This window comes from Rattus norvegicus, chromosome 1 (genome assembly GCF_036323735.1).
Source record: "Rattus norvegicus strain BN/NHsdMcwi chromosome 1, GRCr8, whole genome shotgun sequence".
Classification (NCBI taxonomy): Eukaryota; Metazoa; Chordata; class Mammalia; order Rodentia; family Muridae; genus Rattus; species Rattus norvegicus.
In genome coordinates, this window is record NC_086019.1 from 248,598,374 (window position 1) to 248,619,886 (window position 21,513).

At 41.6% G+C, this 21,513-nt stretch overlaps 1 pseudogene; it reads left to right on the forward strand.

Moving 5' to 3' along the window:
* The first annotated feature begins 297 nt into the window (after positions 1-297).
* On the forward strand, positions 298-2,644 carry LOC134484018 (igE-binding protein-like; annotated as a pseudogene).
* The last annotated feature ends 18,869 nt before the right edge of the window (positions 2,645-21,513 follow it).

Below are 21,513 nucleotides of genomic sequence, written 5' to 3' on the forward strand. Positions count from 1 at the left end.
CATAAGAGAGCAGCGTGTCCGTCTCTACCCTTTCACCTCACGCCTTGTCAGACGGACGTAGATAAGCCGCCGGCGTTCCTGGCCCATCATGGGATCCTCACAGTCTGTGGTCACGGCCTTGGAAACAGTGTTAAAGCAGAGGAACATCAAAATTGGAGGAGGAACACTTAAAAACTTTGTGAAGGAGGTGGAGAGGGTGGCGCCTTGGTTTGCCTGTTCAGGCTCGTTTACGATTGCCTCATGGAACAAACTTGGAAAAGACCTTGACAGAAAATTGGCGGAAGATATCTGCGCCTAGGGACCAAAGCTATATGGAAGCTGGTTAAGAATTGTTTAAAGGATGAAACGTGTAAGGCAGAAGTAGTAGAAGGACAGGCCACTCTCGAGGTAGTCCGGGAAAGTCTGTCAGAAACCGAACGTAGTGAGAGGTTGGGCGCGCGCAAGAAAAAAGACGTCCAAAGAAAGAAAAGGTGCCCTCCCGGTAAGTCCAAAGACAAGGGAGCGTTGAAATTTTCAGATTCCAGCACTTCCTCCTCTACACATAAACCAGGAGGGGGAGCCAGCCTATACCCTGTGAAAGAGCTAGAAGCGCTGAACCTCGACAGTTCTGAAAGCTCTGAAAATAAAACCTTAGACTCAGAGGAGGAGGCTGAGCTAGATGAGGAAGCAGCTAAATATGAGGAGGAAAGATATTACCCAGATGAATGTAGGGGAAGTAATAGAAGCCTTCTAGCGCGGCCGCCACCAACGGCGCCTCCTCCATATGAGACACGCTCACGCGCCTTCTCACTAGTCCCCGAGAGGGTGAGAAGAAAGCTGAGTATGACATTTCCTATCTTTGAGACTCCGGAGGGAGGACGGGTCCATGCCCCTGTTGAATATAATCAGATTAAGGAATTAGCGGAATCAGTTAGAAAGTATGGAGTCACGGCCAACTTTACTCTAACACAACTCGACAGGTTGGCCATGACAGCATTGACACCAGCTGATTGGCAGATGATTGCTAAGGCAGCCCTTGCCAGCATGGGCCAATACATGGAATGGAAAGCGCTCTGGTATGAGGCAGCCCAAACACAGGCCAGAGCAAATGCTACGGCCTTAATACCTGAGCAACAAGAATGGACTTTCGAACTCTTAACAGGACAGGGCCGCTTTGCAGCTGATCAGTCTGCTTACCACTGGGGCGCCTATGCTCAGGTCTCCAGCACATCTATTAGAGCCTGGAAGGCACTGTCCAGGAGAGGAGGGATTGATAATCAACTTACAAAAATCGTTCAGGGACCCCAGGAAAATTTCTCAGATTTTGTAGCTAGAATGACAGAGGCTGCAGGACGAATCTTTGGCGATCCTGAACAAGCAGCACCACTAATAGAACAGCTCGTTTTCGAGCAAGCCACCCAGGAGTGCCGAACAGCCATAGCCCCCCGAAGAAATAAAGGGCTACAGGATTGGCTTAGAGTTTGCAGGGAACTTGGAGGGCCCCTTACTAACTCAGGCCTGGCGGCTGCCATTCTCCAGTTCCAGCGACGCCCCGTTAAAGGGACGGATAAAAGATCATGCTTTCAATGTGGGAAAACAGGCCATCTAAAAAGAGACTGCAGGATGACAAAAAGAGACAGGGGGTCTGCAACCCTCTGTGTCCGATGTGGCAAAGGCTACCATAGGGCTGACCAGTGCCGATCAGTGAGAGACATTAAAGGCAAACTACTCCCTCCTTTGGAGACTCGACCTAATGAGATGTCAAAAAACGGGCTGGTGGGCCCCCGGTCCCAGGGCCCTCAAAGATATGGGAACCGCTTTCACAGGGCCACGACCCTGGCAGAGGAGGTCCCCCAAGAGGCGACACAAAATTGGACCTGCGTGCCGCCTCAGACTTCTTTCTAATGCCCCAGATGGGCATTCAGCCAATTCCTGCTCAGACTGTGGGGCCTCTACCCCCGGGAACCATAGGCCTTGTCCTTGGGAGAGGATCTCTCGCCCTACAAGGACTGATAGTCCATCCAGGCCTTGTTGAAGCTCAGCGCTCTCTTGATATTCAGATTCTTTGTTCAAGTCCCGATGGGGTTTTTTCCATAAGTAAAGGAGATAGAATAGCACAGTTATTACTCCTTCCGTGCTTCCAGGCCACGATACAGGATACTAAGGGACCCATGGGGTCCACTGGTCATGATTCGGCATATTTGGTGGTTCACCTTAACAACCGCCCAAAATTGAGCTTAGAAATTAATGGAAAGAAATTCGAAGGCATACTGGATACTGGGGCTGATAAAAGTATAATTTCCTCAAAATGGTGGCCTCAATCATGGCCTACCACAAAATCTTCTCACTCACTACAAGGATTAGGCTACCAGTCATGCCCTATGATCAGCTCTGCCACTCTAACTTGGACAACTGCCGACGGCCGACAGGGACAATTTATTCCTTATGTACTTCCCCTGCCTGTTAATCTTTTGGGGAGGGATGTTATGCAGACCATGGGACTGACCTTATCTAATGAATACCCCCCACAAGTGGCCCACATGATGTCAAGGATGGGCTATAAGGAAGGGAAAGGCCTTGGGCGATTAGAACAGGGTTGTCTCACGCCCATTGAACCGATCGCCAACCCCCATAAACAAGGCCTGGGTTTTTCCTAGGCGCCATTGGGGCAGCACGACCCATACCATGGAGGACGGAGGACACAGTGTGGGTTCCCCAATGGCCATTAACCTCTGAGAAATTACAGGCAGCTACAGGACTGGTGGATGAACAATTAAGATTGGGACATTTGGAGCCCTCTACCTCTCCTTGGAACACCCCAATTTTTGTAATAAGGAAAAAATCAGGAAAATGGCGACTACTCCATGACTTGAGGGCCATTAACGATCAGATGGAATCCCTTGGACCCATTCAGCGGGGCCTTCCTATACTCTCGGCCCTACAAAAAGATTGGAATTTGGTAATAATAGATATCAAGGATTGTTTTTTCTCTATTCCTCTTTACCCCCCAGATAGGCCCAGGTTTGCTTTTACTGTTCCATCAATTAATCATATTGAACCTGATAAAAGATACCAGTGGAAGGTCCTACCTCAGGGCATGGCCAACAGCCCTACGATGTGTCAGTTATATGTTCAGGAAGCCCTCAAACCAATCAGGGAGACCTATCCAAATTTACTGTTAATCCATTACATGGATGATATATTGATGTGTCATAAAGACTTAGAATTACTCAAACAAGCCTATTCCTTATTACAAAAAACCCTTAAACAATGGGACTTACATATTGCTACAGAAAAGGTCCAAATTGCTGACACAGGTCATTTTCTAGGATCCATTATTTTCCCTGATAAGATTATACCCCAGAAACTGGAAATCCGTAGAGACCACCTCCATACTCTTAATGACTTTCAGAAGCTCTTGGGAGATATCAACTGGTTGAGACCATTTTTGAAAATCCCTTCCGCGGAATTAAAACCTTTGTTCGAAATATTGGAAGGGGACGGCCACATCACCTCCCCTCGTGTGCTAACTCCCGCTGCAACCAAGGCCTTACTAAAAGTAGAAGATGCCATAAAACAGGCCCAATTGCAACGCATTGATTGGTCTCTACCTTTTTCACTCTGTGTACTAGATACCAAGGATTTACCCACTGCCGTTTTATGGCAACAAGGTCCACTGTTATGGATCCATCCACATGCTTCCCCTGTGAAGATTATTGATTGGTATCCAGCCGCAGTAGCACATCTGGCTATTAAGGGCCTAAAAGCTGCCATCTGTCATTTTGGGACTCCACCCCAATCCTTGATTATCCCATATACACCCTACCAGGTCCAAACTCTAGCCGCTACCTCTGATGATTGGGCAGTGCTGCTCACATCCTTTACAGGGAAGATAGATAATCATTATCCTAAACACCCCCTATTGTGTTTCGCAAGATCACAACCTATTGTTTTCCCTCGCATCACATCCCACAAACCATTAAAGGAGGGGATAACGGTGTATACGGATGGGTCAAAAACAGGGGTGGGAGCATATGTGGTAAACTCCCAAGTATTCTCACGACAATATTTTGAAACCTCACCCCAAGTGGTAGAATGCCTAGTGGTCATGGAGGTCATTGAAAAATTCCAGGTTCCTCTAAATATTGTTTCAGATTCCTCCTATGTGGTTAATGCTGTTAGTATTCTTGAAACTGCCGGTATAATTAAAACCACTAGTAATGTGGCAGATATTTTCCGAAAAATCCAAATTATCCTATTAAATAGAAGATTCCCTGTATACATTACTCATATACGGGCCCATTCTGGACTCCCTGGCCCAATGAGTTCAGAGAATGATTTGGCTGACAAAGCCACAAAAATGATAGCTGTGGCCCTGGCCTCTCCTTTAGAGGCCGCTAAAGCCTTTCATGGCAATTTCCATGTCACCTCAGAAACTTTACGCCACCGCTTCTCTATAACTAGAAAAGAGGCACGTGATATAGTCACCCGATGCCAACAGTGCTGCCAGTTCCTCCCAGTTCCTCACATCGGGGTCAACCCAAGAGGAATACAGCCATTGCAAATCTGGCAAATGGATGTTACTCATAATTCTACTTTTGGAAAATTTCAGTATGTGCATGTATCTATAGACACATGTTCTGGCATTCTACATGCCACCCCACTTACAGGAGAAAAAACAACACATGTCATTCAGCACTGCCTTGAAGCATGGAGTGCTTGGGGAAAGCCAAAATGTGTAAAAACTGACAATGGCCCCGCCTACACATCTCAAAAATTCCGTCAGTTTTGTGCTCAGATGCAGGTTACCCACCTGACGGGCCTGCCCTACAACCCTCAAGGACAGGGAATCATAGAGCGTGCTCATCGGACGCTCAAATCATATTTAATAAAACAAAGGAGGGGAATTATGATAGAACTCCCCCCAACACCCCGAGTGGCCACTGCTCTGGCCCTTTTTACCTTAAATTTTTTAAATCTTGATGAAGCTGGACAAACAGCGGCTGAGCGACATTGCTCAGAGCCCAAGAGGACAAAAGAATTAGTCAAATGGAAGGATGTATTAACAAATGAATGGAAAGGCCCGGATCCTGTTTTAATAAGATCCAGGGGAGCTGTCTGTGTTTTTCCACAGGACAATGAAAATCCCATATGGATCCCAGGACGACTTACTAGGAGCATCACAGCAAGTGATCAAGAAGGGACTGGGACTCCTGCACCTCCTCACTCTTCTTCCATGGATGCCAGCAACGGTGCAGGGCGAGCTACGATGGGGAATAATGTCAACCTTTCCACTCCCGATGCCGGTGATGTACCACTAACAGGGATTTAGGGTTGGCCTATTTACCTAAGGATCCACAGGTTGAACGACTAAAAGAAAATAGGACTATTCCCCTTAAGGGCAGCCTTTGTTTTGGCATATTCAACAAAACATCTTTTGATCTCCCTTGCATTATGTTATATAATCAATCTTCTGCTTGGTTAAGGGAGGCCACATGGGGAACTGGTGAGGAGGACATTGTGGCTAACGCCACAGTTCTCTATGGTGGTGGCCTTACATTGGGTTAATGGTAGCTGCACTGATCTTACGCCCATAGCGATGCTACTTGGAGGAAAGGGCGAAAAGGGACGGTTGTCATTTTCCTGGACGGGGAACATCAAACCTGCTGCCTCTGTCTGGACAGCTACTCATATAAAATATCGCAGTAGTTACCCGCATGCCTCGCTTTATCCCGATCCCTGTTGATGCCCCGGGGACCATGACCTTATTTAGAGGAAAAAGAGATTTTGGTACTTCTGCAATTATTGCTGGCATTATTGCTACGACAGCAGTCGCTCCCTCGGTTACTGCCTCGGCATTGGCCTTGTCAAATTCAGTACAGACAACCCAAACTATCAACGATTTATCGGCCACCATCTCTGTGGCTCGGGACAGACAGGCCTCAGCCAATACTCAGATATAGGGAGGCCTTATGCTTGTCAACCAACGTATAGATCTGGTCCGAGAGCAATTAGACATTCTATGGCAACTGGCCCAGCTTGGCTGTGAGCAAAAACTCCCAGGCCTTTGTGTCACCTCCATATAATATGACAAATTTACCCGAGCTGCTAATCTGTCTAAGAGTCTTTCACAGCATCTGTTACAGAATTGGACCTCGGAGTTTGAACAGACACTTCGGGAGCTGAGAGCGACCATCATTCAAATAAATTCTACCCGACTGGACCTGTCTTTGACGGAGGGATTGTCGTCCTGGATCACCTCAGCAGTCTCTTATTTCAAGGAATGGGTGGGAGTGGGACTTTTTGGAGTGATCCTCTGCTGTGGATTAGTGTTACTCCTCTGGTTGCTTTGCAAATTGAGATCTCAAACAAGAAAGGACAAAGTAGTGATCGCCCAGGCGCTTGTAGCCCTTGAACAAGGAGCGTCAGCCGATATCTGGTTGACCATGCTCAAGCAACAGGTCGCCGGCTGGACAGCTCTTGCACTCCTAGAACCTCGGTTCATTGCACAGGATTAGAGTGTCCGGCTTGAGCAGCCCATGAGGGGTGACGAGCTTAGCATCGCACAGGGAAGTTCTACCAAATATGCTCCCTGGAAGGCATGTCATATTACATGAGGGTTTCTGCCCCAGTTTTCCCTCCCTCGAAAAATGGCAGTGCGACGGGTCGGGAGTGCCCTGGGTCCCAACAACAGCCTAAGGGTATCTCTCTTGTACAGGTTCGCCAACTTTGTACGAGGATATGACCTCTGTCTTCACCCTCCTATATCTGGGTGTCCTGTTTGCTTAAAAAAAAAACAGAAAAGGGGGAGATGTGAGGAGCTGTCCGAGGAGCTGTCCTCACAGAGATGTGAGGAGCTGTCCGAGGAGCTGTCCTCACATATGTGAGGAGCTGTCCTCACAAACTCCATTACAAGATGGCACCGGCATCCGGCAGAACGCACCTAGTAAAAAGGGCAATACGCAGGCGCCTGGTAACGTCCCTACTCAAAGGGACACGTACGTTTTGGTACGTCATCTGGCATAATTGGCAGCGACCAGTCAGAGAGTGACACGTCCTAGGCGAGGATAGTTTCCTATATAAGGGACGGTTATTCCTCACTCTCCGTCTCCGCATTGTAAGCTTATGCTCTCCCTCTCAAGACGCATTAAAGCTTTTCTGTAGTAGGATCCTGTGTGTGCCGCGTCGTTCCTGCTGGCGAGACGTAGCGCGGGACAGAAAAGATCAAGGAGAGGGTAGACAAAGGCGGGAATAGTAATCAGGACCTAGGAACAAAGAAAATTTATCCCTCATTAAAGGCATTGACCTTGGAGATGTCTAGTGACTCAGAGTTTAGTGATAATGACTTAGCTGACCTTGAGGAAGAAGCAGCTCGTTATGAGAAAGAGATTTATCATCCTGACTGGCCACAAGCCTACATACGCTATGCAGAAACAAGCCAAGGACTTAGATAAGAAGGCAATTATGCCAACAGCACCTCCTGCACCACCCTATAACTTTCAAGGTAAAACAATGGTGAAGCCTGCAGGAGGTACTTCTTTTTGCCCAGAAGTATGGAAAGAGTTAGGATTGAGTTTTCCAGTTTTTCTGGACACAAAGGGGCAGCGACATCATGAACCTGTTGACTTTAAGACAATAAAACAATTAGCAGAGTCAGTCAAAACCTATGGAGTCAGCGCAGCCTTTGTTTTTTCTTTTTTTTTTTTCCGTTTTTATTGTATAGCAGCTTTACTTTACAGGGGCTGGGATGATCAGCTTATGCAAATGTGTAAGAATCACTAAGAAAGGGCTTGAGGATGGCTGAGCAGGGAGGAGCACAGCTGCCCTTGCACAGCACCCACCTCCAGCTCCCAGCATCTGTATGGAGGTCCACTGTCATCTGTGACTTCAGTTCCAGGGGACCCAATGCCCTCTTCTGACCACTCTTAAATTACTTTGTTGGCCAGGTGGAATGACACTGTAGTAGACTGGCATTCCTGCTGTGGGCAGAGATCCTTGATTAGACTGATTAGGGAACACAACAGGCTGTTGGTAAGTCTGATGGGCAATTCCTTGAGAACCTTGAGGCAGTGAAACCTGATACGATGGCACTGAGGGTTAGGGGATGACTACTCCTTGGATATGAGGTCCAGTGCTGTTTGGCTGGCCTCCCATGAGGCTCTGACTCTATGGTGACTGAACAAGATAGCGTGCGGTTTGCATTTACTTTACCCTCTATGAACAATGAAGAACCTGATAAGCACTATCAGTGGGTGGTCTTGCCTCAAGGTATGGCTAATAGTCCCACTATGTGTCAGCTGTATGTAGGGCAAGCCCTACAGCCTATACGTGATCAATTCCCAAAATTGAGAATAATACATTTTATGGATGATATATTGCTTTCTGCTAAAGATTGTAGCACCCTAGAAACGGCCTATGCAAAAGTGATAAAGGTGCTTGAAAATAATCAATTGTTTATAGCACCAGAAAAGGTTCAAATGGGCAAAAAGGGAGAATATTTAGGAACAAAGATTACTCCTCATAATGTTTCCCCTCAGAAAATTGAATTACGAAAAGATCATTTAAAAACATTAAATGATTTTCAAAAGTTACTGGGAAGTATAAATTGGATTCGACCCTATATTAGCATGCCTAATGCAGATTTACAACCACTCTATGAGATCCTGAAAGGGGATTCTCAGCTTACTTCACCCCATGCTTTAACCGAGGAAGCACGATTATCTCTAAGGAAAGTAGAGGAAGGACTGGAACAAGCAATGCTGAGAAGATACAAGGAAAAGGAGGGTCTTTTTTTGTGTATACTGAGAACTTTTCGTCATCCTACAGGAGTGCTATGGCAACAGGGACCACTTCTGTGGATTTATCCTCATATTTCTCCAAATAAGACCCTTGAATACTATCCTTCTGCTGTTGCACAGCTTGCTATGTTAGGTGTTAAATCTTGTATTCAGCATTTTGGTATTTTACCAAAAAAGATTATTATACCGTATACTGCAACTCAGGTAGAAACATTGTGTGCCTTGATAGATGATTGGGCCATATTACGCTGTAGTTTTGATGGAGAGTTTGACAATCATTATCCTAAGGATCCTTTGCTACAATTTTTTACTGAACATCCAGTGATCTTTCCTAAGGTCACTGCCTCATAGCCTTTGTCTGGAGCATTAGATATTTATACAGATGGCTCCAAAACAGGTGTAGGTGCCTATATGGTTAATTCTCAAGAACCAGTATTAATTCAATACAGTCCAGGCACCCCCAAATTACAGAATGTAAAATCATATTGGAAGTTTTTAAAAGATTTCATGACTCTTTTAATTTAATTTCTGATTCTGCTTATGTAGTTAACACTGTGAGCTCACTTGAAATTACAGGGCCAATTAGGTCGACTAGTACTATATGTCAAATTCTTTTAGAATTACAAAAATTGATTTGGGCCAGAAAAAATAAGTTTTTCATACAACATATTCGAGCTCATACTAATTTGCCTGGTCCCATGGCCAGTAATAACGCTCTGGTGGATGCTAGTACTCGTAGAGAATTTATTTTTCATGCAGCCCCAGTTGATCTCACTAGAGAATTTCATCAAAAGTTTCATGTTCCTGCCTTCACTCTTCAACAAAAATTTAAAATCTCTAGAGCCGCAGCTCGTGATGTAGTATTACGTTGCCAGAATTGTGTTCAGTTTCACCACCCTCCTCAGGTGGGAATTAACCCTCCTGGTCTGATTTCACTGAAATTCTGGCAGATGGATGTTACACACATATCTCAATTTGGAAATTTAAAATATGCACATGTTTCTGTTGATACCTGTTCCGGTGTTATACATGCCACTCTGATGACTGGTGAAAAGGCTCGTAATGCCATTAGTCATTGCTTAGAGGCGTGGGCAGCCTGGAGAAAGCCTGACAGTCTCAAGACAGACAACGGACCTGCCTACACTGCAAAGTCTTTTCAGGCATTTTGCCAAATAATGCAGGTCAAACATACTACAGGATTGCCATACAATCCCCAAGGCCAAGGAATTGTGGAAAGAGCACATCGTACTTTAAAAGAGCTCTTACAAAAACAAAAAGGGGGAATTGCCTATGGCAGAACACCAAAAGAACAGTTGTCTTTAGCTCTCTTTACTCTAAATTTTTTTAATTTTTGGATGCGCATGGCTGCTCTGCTGCAGATTGCCATGCTGCTACTAAACCTATGACTAATGCAGATTTAAAGTGGAAGGATGTCTTAACTGGTGAATGGTGTGGCCCAGATCCCGTAATTTCGAGATCTAGGGGAGCTGTTTGTGTTTTTCCACAGAAGCAAGACAATCCAATCTGGGTGCCTGAACGTTTAACTCACAAACTGACTCCTGCTATTCGTGAAGATGAGACTACGGACACTACTACTACTACTACTACTACTACTACTACTACTACTACTACTACTGGAAATGATGATCCAGGTTGATTCACTCGCGCTGTGGGCTTTTGCCAGATCCTGGCCAGTACTTATGCCGGTTCATAGCAATTCTACTGTCTTGCCAACTTTTTTCTCCACATCCTGTTTACGTGATGTTCCTTGTATAGTGCCTAATGGAGAATCGCCCCAACGATATACTGCCACTAATCTTTCATTGTTACATACATTATGTTTCACTCTTAAGAATTCCTCCCAGCCTTGTATATGGCTGCGAAGGACCACATTGGCTAATTGGTTAGATCCTGTGAGCAACAGTGCTATGGGCACTGGAACCATCCTGGCTGCTCTGAATAAAATTACCCAAGGAGCCTCTTCAGGCAGTGGAAATACGTCAATTAATAATTCTGCTAAATTGAACATTACAACTTTGATTATGATGCATAATGGTAGTTTTCCATCACTCCTGGGGCAAGGCATTCACACACTGACTAACTCTACCTTTCATAGAGTCCTACCTATTTGCCCCCCATATCAAGCCTTTCCACCTAAATTTACTCCTTGTCAAAGCCCATTCCATAGATCAAAACAATTCCTACCAGGATTTGAGTTTTCCCCTCCTCTTGGCAATGTCCAATATGATGGGGAGAAAAATAAGACTGGCAAACATAATTTTTGGCCCTGGTATCAATGGGTATTATCAAATGAGCAGGGAGCATACACATCTCTAACTCCTTTTGCTCAATTATTAGGTGAAGAATTTGCATTATATGATATTTCAGCCACTAGAACCAATAACAAAACAAGTTTAGTAGATGTTAAGATTAATAGCCTATTAGCAAATGATACTGCCATTGACGCTTCAGTATGTGTTAGACCACCTTTCTTTTTTCTGATAAGCACTAATGCAAGCAATAATGTTTTAAATTGCAATAACTCTGATGTAGTTTGTTATTTAGCTGAATGCTGGGATGGCACCAATGATATCGCAGTGATAGTCAAGATTCCTTCCTTTGTGCCTATCCCTGTAGTAGCAAATCCAGATAATTTTCCCATACTTCATTTACTAAGAACAAAAAGGGATTTTGTTATTACGGCAGCTATAATTTCAGCCATTGTAGTATCAGCCACTGCAGCAACAGCCGCGATTGCTATGACTAATCAAATACAGACGGCTAAGACTATCAATCAGATTGTGGAAAGAACCACAGTAACATTGGAGATACAAGAAGAATTTAATGCCCACTTGGCATCTGGCTTTCTATTAGCTAACCAACGAATAGATTTGCTTCAGGAACAAATTGAGTCATTATATCATATGACACAGCTGTCCTGCGTTTCTTCTCTTAGAGGCTTATGTGTTACTCCATTTGCAAATTAACCTTTCTCAGTATTCTCAACAGAGCAAAGAAATCTCGAATTATTTGAAAGGAAACTGGTCCATGGAAGCGGAACAATTATCGAGACAATTGCTGATGCAGATTGCTGTCCTTAACAACACCAGAATGGAACCCATCACGTTTGGAGATTTCACCTCGTGGATTACCAATGCTTTCTCATTTTTCAAAGAATGGGCTGGCATGTTTGCCTGGGGAGCCATTGTCATCTTGGGATGTGGAGTATGTCTATGGCTTTTTTGCCGTTTACAACGAGAGCATGCCAGACACAAAGCGATTGTTTACCAGGCTATGGCGGCCACTGAAAGCGGTGCTTCTCCCAGTGTATGGCTGGCCTCTCTGAAAGATTGAGAGTTTGCCCTAGATCGTATTTTGTCACTGTCATGTGAAGTCATTGAATCCAGAGACGGGCAACTTTCCTCAGGCTCGGACCAACCTAAGACAGGAACTCGGTAGTGATAGGGTTAATCCAGTGACGGGTAAGGCCAAGTTTTTAGAGAGGAACGACCTAACACAGGAGCAATGACATGAATTGACTTGACACCCAGATCTAGACCAGTCATAGACAGAGTTGGCTATGCCCCATTTGAACATTCAGGCTGGTCCTATGCCCCTATGCTCTGTTTCTCCCCTAATATTAAACACACACGTATAGCCCAGAACGGTGTGTTGTACATAAGTCATCTCTAGCCATTGGGGTGCAGTCCTAACTGCAAGAGTGGTTCGCCATGGCTGAGCTGGGCACTCTGTGAGGCATGTCTGATCTCTCTCAGACCACTACCTCCACCTAATGGATTCATTTTTAATAAAACAAAAAAGAAGGAGATGTTGGGAGCAACTATTAATGGCACTGACATCTAGTGGTTGTTTGTGTTATTACCACCATTAAGCCGTGTCTTTAGCTTTCTTCTGGCATTTTTACTATACCATAGTTGATAAGCATGTTAATAAGATGTCTTCACTCCACCAATCCCCAGAGGACAAGTTCACAGCCACTGTCTGTTTTGTACTTAAGGCAAGTGCCTTTGTTCTCCAGGGTCCCCGTATCATCAATGAGTTGTTCCTGCAATAAAGGCTGTTAAAGAAGGATCCAACAGTGTCGCGTCTTCCTTGCCGGTCGAGGTGGGCGCTTCAAAGGAACAAAACCACATGATCATTTCATCAGATGCTGAGGAAGCATTTGACAAAATTCAACAACCCTTCATGATAAAAGTCCTGGAAAGAATAGGAATTCAAGGCCCATACCTAAACATAGTAAAAGCCATATACAGCAAACCAGTTGCTAACATTAAACTAAATGGAGAGCAACTAGAAGCAATCCCACTAAAATCAGGGACTAGACAAAGCTGCTCACTCTCTCCCTACTTATTCAATATAGTTCTTGAAGTTCTAGTTAGAGCAATCAGACAACAAAAGGAGATCAAGGGGATAAATATTGGAAAAGAAGAAGTCAAAACATCACTGTTTGCAGATGATATGATAGTATATTTAAGTGATCACAAAAGTTCCATCAGAGAACTACTAAAGTTGATAAACAACTTCAGAAAAGTGGCTGGGTAAAAAATTATGTCAAATTAATCAGTAGCCTTCCCCTACACAAAAGAGAAACAAGCCGAGAACGAAATTAGGAAAACGACACCCATCATAACAGTCCCAAATAAAATAATATACCTCAGGGTGACTTAAACCAAGCAAGTAAAAGATCTGTACAATAAGAACGTCAAGACTTTGAAGAAAGAAATTGAAGAACACCTCAGAAGATGGAAAGATCTCCTACGCTCATGGATTGACAGGATTAATATAGTAAAAATGGCCATTTTACCAAAAGCGATCTACAGATTCAATGCAATCCCCATCAAAATACCAAACCATTTCTTCAAAGAGTTAGACAGAACAATTTGCAAATTCATCTGGAATAACAAAAAACCGAGGATAGCTAAAAACTATCCTCAACAATAAAAGGACTTCTGGGGGAATAACTATCCCTGTACTCAAGCAGCATTGCAGAGCAATAGTGATAAAAACTGCATGGTATTGGTACAGAGACAGACAGATAGACGAGTGGAATAGAATTGAAGACCCAGAAATGAACCCACACACTTATGGTCACTTGATTTTTGACAAAGGAGCCACAACCATCCAATGCAAAAAAGATAGCCTTTTGAAAAATGGTGCTGGTTCAACTGGAGGTCAACATGTACAAGAATGCAGATCGATCTATGCTCATCACCCTGTACAAAACTTAAATCCAAGTGGATCAAGGACCTACACATCAAACCAGATACACTCAAACTAATAGAAGAAAAAGTGGGGAAGAATCTCGAACCCATGGGCACTGGAGAATTTTTCCTGAACAAAACACCAGTGGCTTATGCTCTAAGATCGAGAATCGACAAATGGCATCTCATAAAACTGGAAAGCTTCTGTAAGACAAAGGATACTGTGGTTAGGACAAAACAGCAACCAACAGATTGGTAAAAGATCTTTACCAATCCTACAACAGATAGAGGGCTTATATCCAAAATATACAAAGAACTCAAGAAGTTAGACCGCAGGGAGACAAATAACGCCATTTAAAAATGGGGTTCAGAGCTAAACAATGAATTCACAGCTGAGGAATGCCGAATGGCTGAGAAACACCTAAAGAAATGTTCAACATCTTTAGTCATAAGGGAAAAGCAAATCAAAACAACCCTGAGATTTCATCTCATACCAGTAGGAATGGCTATGATCAAAAATTCAGGTGACAGCATATATATAATATATATATATGTATGTATATATATATATATGTATATATATATGTATGTATATATACATATATATGCATTCTTTTTCATCCTGACCTCTATGGCTAATGTTCTTTCAGGTAGGCACAAGTCCTTAACTTGAACCCTATTACATTTTTTACTTACTAAATGACTGAGGGAAGAATAAGAATTTGGTAATTCCTAACAGAACCCATGGATAGTGATCTGTGATTCTCACAGCACTAGTAAAACTGTTTCACCGCATTCACTCATCTCTTTTTCTGATTGAGCTTGCCTTTTAGACCTTTTTCGTGTTTTTAGAAATGTGTTTCAGTTTAACCAAACCAGGAGGTGAGGAAGGAGTATCAAAACTAAAAAGACTAAACTATGTCAAACTCCATATACATAGTAAATGAGCAAAGGCTACATGATATAAAATTTCCAGAAGAAGTCATTAAGAACTTCTTTAGTTTCTTTGTGATACAGCTAAATGAATACTGCAATACTGTACACTATTTTTCTTAAATTGTCATAAATGATTGTGAAACCTTAGATCTCACTTGAGCTTTTGACAAGAAAAAATTCTTCAAGGCCGTGCATGGGAACTTGGAATCAAGCCCCTGGTTATGCACAAATTACAAAACTATTAACCTTATGGGACTCAACATGTAAGTCTGAAAATATCCACAATATGCCTGTTTTAATCTAGTGTGTGCTGGCTACTTTTATGTCCATTTGGTCAAAGATAGTGCCATTTGGGAACAGAGAATCTTAATCAAGAAAATGTTTGACCAGATTGGCCTGTAGGAAAGCCTTGTGGATTTTTTGATTGAAGATTGGTCTGGGAGGACCCAGCTCACTATAGGTAGTGCCACCTTTGGTCTGGTGACCCATGTTTTCATCAGAAAACAAGATAAAGGAAATTTGTTAACAGCACACCACCATGGCTGATGCATCAATTCCAGACTCCAGATGCCTGCCTTGAATTTCTGTACAGACACTCCTGTTGTTAGATAACAAATTGGAAGATGAAATAAAACCTTTTCTCTCCAAATTGCTTTTGGTCATTGTTCTTTATCACAACTAAAATGGTAATTCAGATACATGAAAATGAGTTTGCACTACCTGCTGAAAAAAGAATGAAATAGTTTTCTTAAAGTTTCCATTCCCATCTAGAAAGTAGCCAGGGTAAAATCTCTCTGGGTTGGGGAACTCCTTGTTATAATGTAGCACTGATGAGAGAGATGTTATTACCATCATTCCCTGGAACAACAAACACAGAGACACCAAGTTACAAAAAAAAATATATGGAGATAAAACGTATTAGGAAAATAAGCTAGTTCATTGTCTGTTCCATACAAAAGGTTAAATTTTTTAAGCAAAATCAACAGGCATTACTTCAAAAACCTATGCTTCACAAAACTTGAAAATCTTAATGAAATGGATGATTTTCAAGGCAGATACCACACACCAAAGTTAAATCAAGAACATGTAATCAATGTAAACAGTCCCATAACCCCTAAGAAAAGAGAAGCAGTCATTAAAACCTTTGAACCCAAGACAGCAAACAGGCAGATAGTTTCGGTGCAGAATTCTAGCAGATTTTCAAATAAGAGCTAATACCAATACTCCTCAAACGATTTCACAAATAGTAATACAAAAAGAAACACTGCAAAACTCAGTTGTATAGAGCCAAAATCACCACTCTTGGAAGAAGGGAAAGAAAGATTGTAAGCGCCAGGGAAATAGGATACCTGCTCCAAGATTGCTTCTTCTAGATATGAGGAAAGTTATTCCCATGAAATCTCAAAAACATTCTTACTGAAAAAAGATCTGAACAACTGAACTGCTGAGCAACATTATTATTGCATAATATAATTCTCAACATTTTTTCTTCTTTTATTGGATTTTTTATTTACATTTCAGATGTTATCCCCTTTCCCGGTTTCCCATCCATAAATCCCACATCCCACCACCTCCACCTGTTTCTATGAGGGTGTTCCCCCTTCCAGCCACCCCTTCTAAGTGGGATTGAAGCATCTTCACTTGGATATTTTTAAACGTTTATGTTCTGTGTGTTGTTTCGTACGTATTCTGTACATTTTGACTAATACCCACTTGTCAGTGAGAACAAATAATATATGTCCTTTTAGGTCTGAGTTACCTTGAACAGGATGTTATATTTAGTGCCGTCCATTTTCCTACAAAATTTATGATGTCCTTGTTTTTAATAGTTCAATAGTTTTGAAATATGTAAATGTACCATCTTTTCTGTATCTATTCTTTGAATAAAGGACATCTGAACCCTTCCCAGCTTCTGTCTATTACAAATAAAGCTGCTATGAACATAGTGGAACATGTGTTCTTGTAGTATGATGTGATACAGCATCTTTTGTGTATATGCTCAGAAGCACTACAGGTGACTCTTCATTCAGAATTATTTCCAAATTTCTTAGGAACAGCCAGATTGATTTCCACAGTGGTTGTTCCGGTTTCCTTTCCCATCAGTAATCGAGGAATGTTCCTCTTTCTCCACATCCTCAAAAACATGAGCTATCACATGATTTTTGTTAGTCATTGTGATTGGTGTAAGGTGAAATCCCATAGCAGTTTTGGTTTACATTTCCCCAATGATTAACGACTTCAAACCTTTTTAAAATTTTATTTAATAATTTGTAAAAGTCCAGGTTTTACCCTCTTCCCAGTCCACGCTCTGATGGTTCCACATTCCATTTCCCCCAACCCATCTCCAGGAGGATGTCCCTGTCCCCACCTCCCCATCCCACCAAACCTGCCCACTCCTTGGAGCCTCCAATCTCTTGACAGTTAACTGCACCTTCTCTGACTGAGTCCAGTCCTCTGCTCTATATGTGCTGGGGCCCTCATATCAGCTGATGTGTGCTGTCTGGTTTGTGGCCCAGTGTCAGAGAGATCTCGGGGGTCCAGGTTACAGGGTTGTGCTTCTCCTTAGTTTCGTTCACCTTTTCCCCAATACAAGCACAGGAGTCAACAGCTTGTGTCCATTGGTTTGATGTAAATATCTTCATCTGACTCCTTCAGCTGTTTTGGAGTCTTTAAGTGTTTCTTGGCAATTCAAGACTTGTCTGTTGTGAATTCTTTGGGGTTTTTTGGTTGGCGGGTTGGTTGGTTTTGTTGTTGTTTTGTTTTGTTTTGCCTTGTCCATATTTTTTCATTGACTTTCTTTATTCATATTTCAAATGTTATCCCCCTCCTGGTTTCCCCTATCCTATCCTCCGTCCACCTATTTCTCTGAGGGTGCTCCCAGACTCATGCCTGACACACTGGCCTAGCATTACCATATACTGAAGCATCAAACCTTTACAGGACCAAGGGCCTCCCCTCCCATTGATTCCAAATAAGGTAATCCTCTGCTACATATTCTGCTGAAGCCATAGGTCCCTCCACTTGTACCCTTTGATTGGTATTTTAATGTCTGGGAGCTCTGAAGGAGTCTGGTTAGTTGATTGTTGTTCTTCCTATGGGGTTGCAAACCTCTTCAGCTCCTCTGTATTTTAATTAGGATATAGAATCTATCTTTTTAAGTTCTTTGTATAATTTGGATATTAGTCCTTTGTCAGATGTAGGGTTGGTGAAGACTTTTTTCTCAATCTAAATGTTGGTAAGTTTGTCCTGTTGAAGGTTTATTTTGCCTTACAGAATCTCTTTAGTTTCATGAGGTCCCATTTGTCATTTGTTGATCTTAGAGCCTGAGCCACCAGGGATCTGTGCAAGAAATTTCCCTGTGCCAATGAGTTTGAGGGTCCTTCCAACTTTCTCTTATTTTAAATCAGTGTATCAGGTTTTATGTTGAGGTCCTTGATCCACCCCTACTTAAGCTTTGTGCAAGGTGATAAATATATATTTATTTCATTATTCTACATACATGCAGCCAGTTATAACAACACCATTTTTGAAGATGATTACCATGTGATCTTTAACACTACTTTTTGATAGTACAGCTTGAGGTCAGGGATGGTGATTCCCCATAAAGGGGAATAGTTTTATAATTGTTTTGGATAGCCTGGATTCTTTGTTTTTCCATAAGAAGAAATTCTGTTTCCTTACCTGTGAATAATAGTGTTGGAATTTTGATGGGGATTGCATTAAATCTGTAGATTGCTTTTGGTAGAATAGTCATTTTACTATGTTAATTTTACCAATTCAGGAGCATGAGAGATCTTTCCATCTGCTGAGGTCTTCTTTAATTTCTTTCTTCAGTTACTTGAAGTCCTTGTCATATAGATCATTCACTTGCTTCATAAAAGTTACAGCAAGATATTTGATATTATTTGTGGCTATTGTAAAGATTGTTGTTTCCATGATTTCTCGCTCATTCTTTTTATCATTTAAATAAAGGAAGGCTACTGCTTTATTTGAGAAATTTTATATTGAGCCATGTCAGCTGTAGGAATTCTGCATTAGAATATTGGGGGTCCACCATGTATACTGCCATCATCTGCAAATAATAATGCTTTGACTTTTTCCTTTCCAATATGTATCTCCCTGATCTTTTATTGTTGTCCAATTTTTCCACGTAGAACTTCATTTACTAAATGGTTAAAGGGAGAGAGCAGGCAGCCTTGTCTTGTATCAGGCTTAGTGCAGTTGGTTCAAGTTACTTTACATTTAATTTGATGTTTGCTGTTGCTTTGCTAAATGTTGCTTTTATTATGTTTAGCTATGTGGCATATATTCCTGATCTCTACAAGACTTTTAACCTGAGGGGGTGTTGTATTTTCTCCAAGGCTTTCTAGTATCTAATGAGAAGATCCTTTGACTTTGCCTTTAGTTGTTTTTTTTTGGGGGGGAGGGTGTATACTTTATTACATTGATGGATTTTCACATATTGACATATTCCTCCATCACTAAGAGGATGCCTCCTTGATCATGGTGAATAATGGTTTGATAAGTTATTAAATTAAGTTTGTGAGAATTTTCTTGAGTATTTTTACATCAATATTCATAGGTGAAATTGACCTGAAGTTCTCTTTCTTTATTACGTCTTTCTGTGATTTAGATAGAGTAACTGTAGCTTCATAGAATGATTAAGTAGTGTTCCTTCTGCTTCTATTTTGTGGAACAGTTTGAGAAATATTGGTATGAGCTTTTCTTTGAAAGTCTGGCAAAATTCTGCCCTAAAGCCATCTGACACTGGGCTTATTCTTTTTTCCAGGGGGCGGGTTTGAGAGGTTTTTAATTACTATTTCTATTTCCTTAGGGGATATGAGACTGTTTAGATAGTTTACCTTCTCTTGATTTAACTTTGGTACATGGTATATGTCTAGAAAACCATCCATTTAATCTACGTGTTCCAGTTGTCGAGTATAGGTGTTGTAGTAGGGTGTGATGATTTTTTTTGTATTTGCACAGTTTCTGTTGGTATATCTCCCTTTTCTTTACTAATTTTGTTACTATCTCTGTGCTCATTAGTTAGTATGGGTAGAGGATAATTATCTTGTTATTTTACACAAAGAAACAGCTTTCATTGATTCTTTGTATCATTCACTCACTTTCTTTCTATTTGATTGATTTTATCCCGGAGTTTGACTATTTCCTGCTGGCTACTCTCCTTGGGTGGAATTGTTTATGGTTTTAATGTACTCCAACCAAACTGAATATATCTGAACCAGTCTTTTTATGATTAGAAAATGTTAACACTTAGCTTCTTCTTCTTTATGTTTCATCATCTATTCTATAAAGTAAAAAAAAGTTTTATTTTAGTCTTCTATATTATTTACTGTGTTTTATTCCTTCAAGAGTGTACCCTGTATGAACTGATAAACTACATTCTCAGAAAGCTCTGTGGGGAGAGAAAGAGAGAGAAAGACAGAGAGAGAGAGAGAGAGAGAGAGAGAGAGAGAGAGAGAGAGAGAGAGAGAGAGAGAAGTTGAGAATGAGAGAAAGACTATCAATATGTAACCAGTTCTGACCATTGAAACCTGGGTTTGTCAATTGTCTGTGTTAACTCTGCCCCAATTATACTGATTGAGTTTTCTCAGGTGGAGATACCCAAAGAAGGTCTCTGGAGTAATGGCCTCCTTTAGCTGTGCTCAACTATATAAAATGTTCTCCAGGGCATAAGGAAGACTTCCGAATAGTGACCAGATAAAATTAATTCTTGAATTTCCCTAAAAAAGATTCAGATAAAATTTTCTCAAAAAAAGGTACAAAATCATACTGCAGAAAGTTGCCAAGAATGAAACATGTAGAGACCAGAATCCAAAAATTAGAGACAGAAGAACAGTGGTTGTAATCTGCTCAGAATTGCTAGAACTGTGTAAAGCATCTGAGCTGATTTCATGACTCTTACCCTTTCTAGCGGATTTGCTTTTGTCAATAATTTCTCAGGTAATATATTTCAATGTTGTAGGAAGAGATTATAGCAAGTAAAAATAATAAAATATTGTTCTTCCTATGACTGTTATTCTTGCTGGAATAAAGAGAGGAGCTTATAGGCAAGGTAAGCAATATGAAAGCAATTTATAAGGTTTATAAGCAAAACAATTTATAAGGTTTAAGATGGAAGAAAAATTTAAAATGCTCTTGCATTTTTAATCAGATTTAAATTTTTTAATTTTGATCTGGATAAGAACAAAGCAGGACTGGTCACATCCTTCCCGTGTATTCTACCCTTGTTTGTGTAGAGTGTGAAGCTACTCCTGGACACAGTATATCAGTTTCAAATGTGAATATTTCCATTAACTTTAGGTGATACCTAGATAAAAAGATTTCTCATATCTTCCTCACCAATAAATTCATATATATAATTAACATATATTAATCAGGAAAATAGGATAAGTTGTGTCTGTGTTTATGTATGTGTGTGTATCTGAGTGAGTGTGTGTGTGTGTGTGTGTGTGTGTGTGTGTGTGTGTAAAGATATAAATGCATATGTGGAGGTCAGAGCTCAATTTTTGGTTTTGTTCCTTTAAAAATCCCAAAATGGATTTAGAAACAGGGTA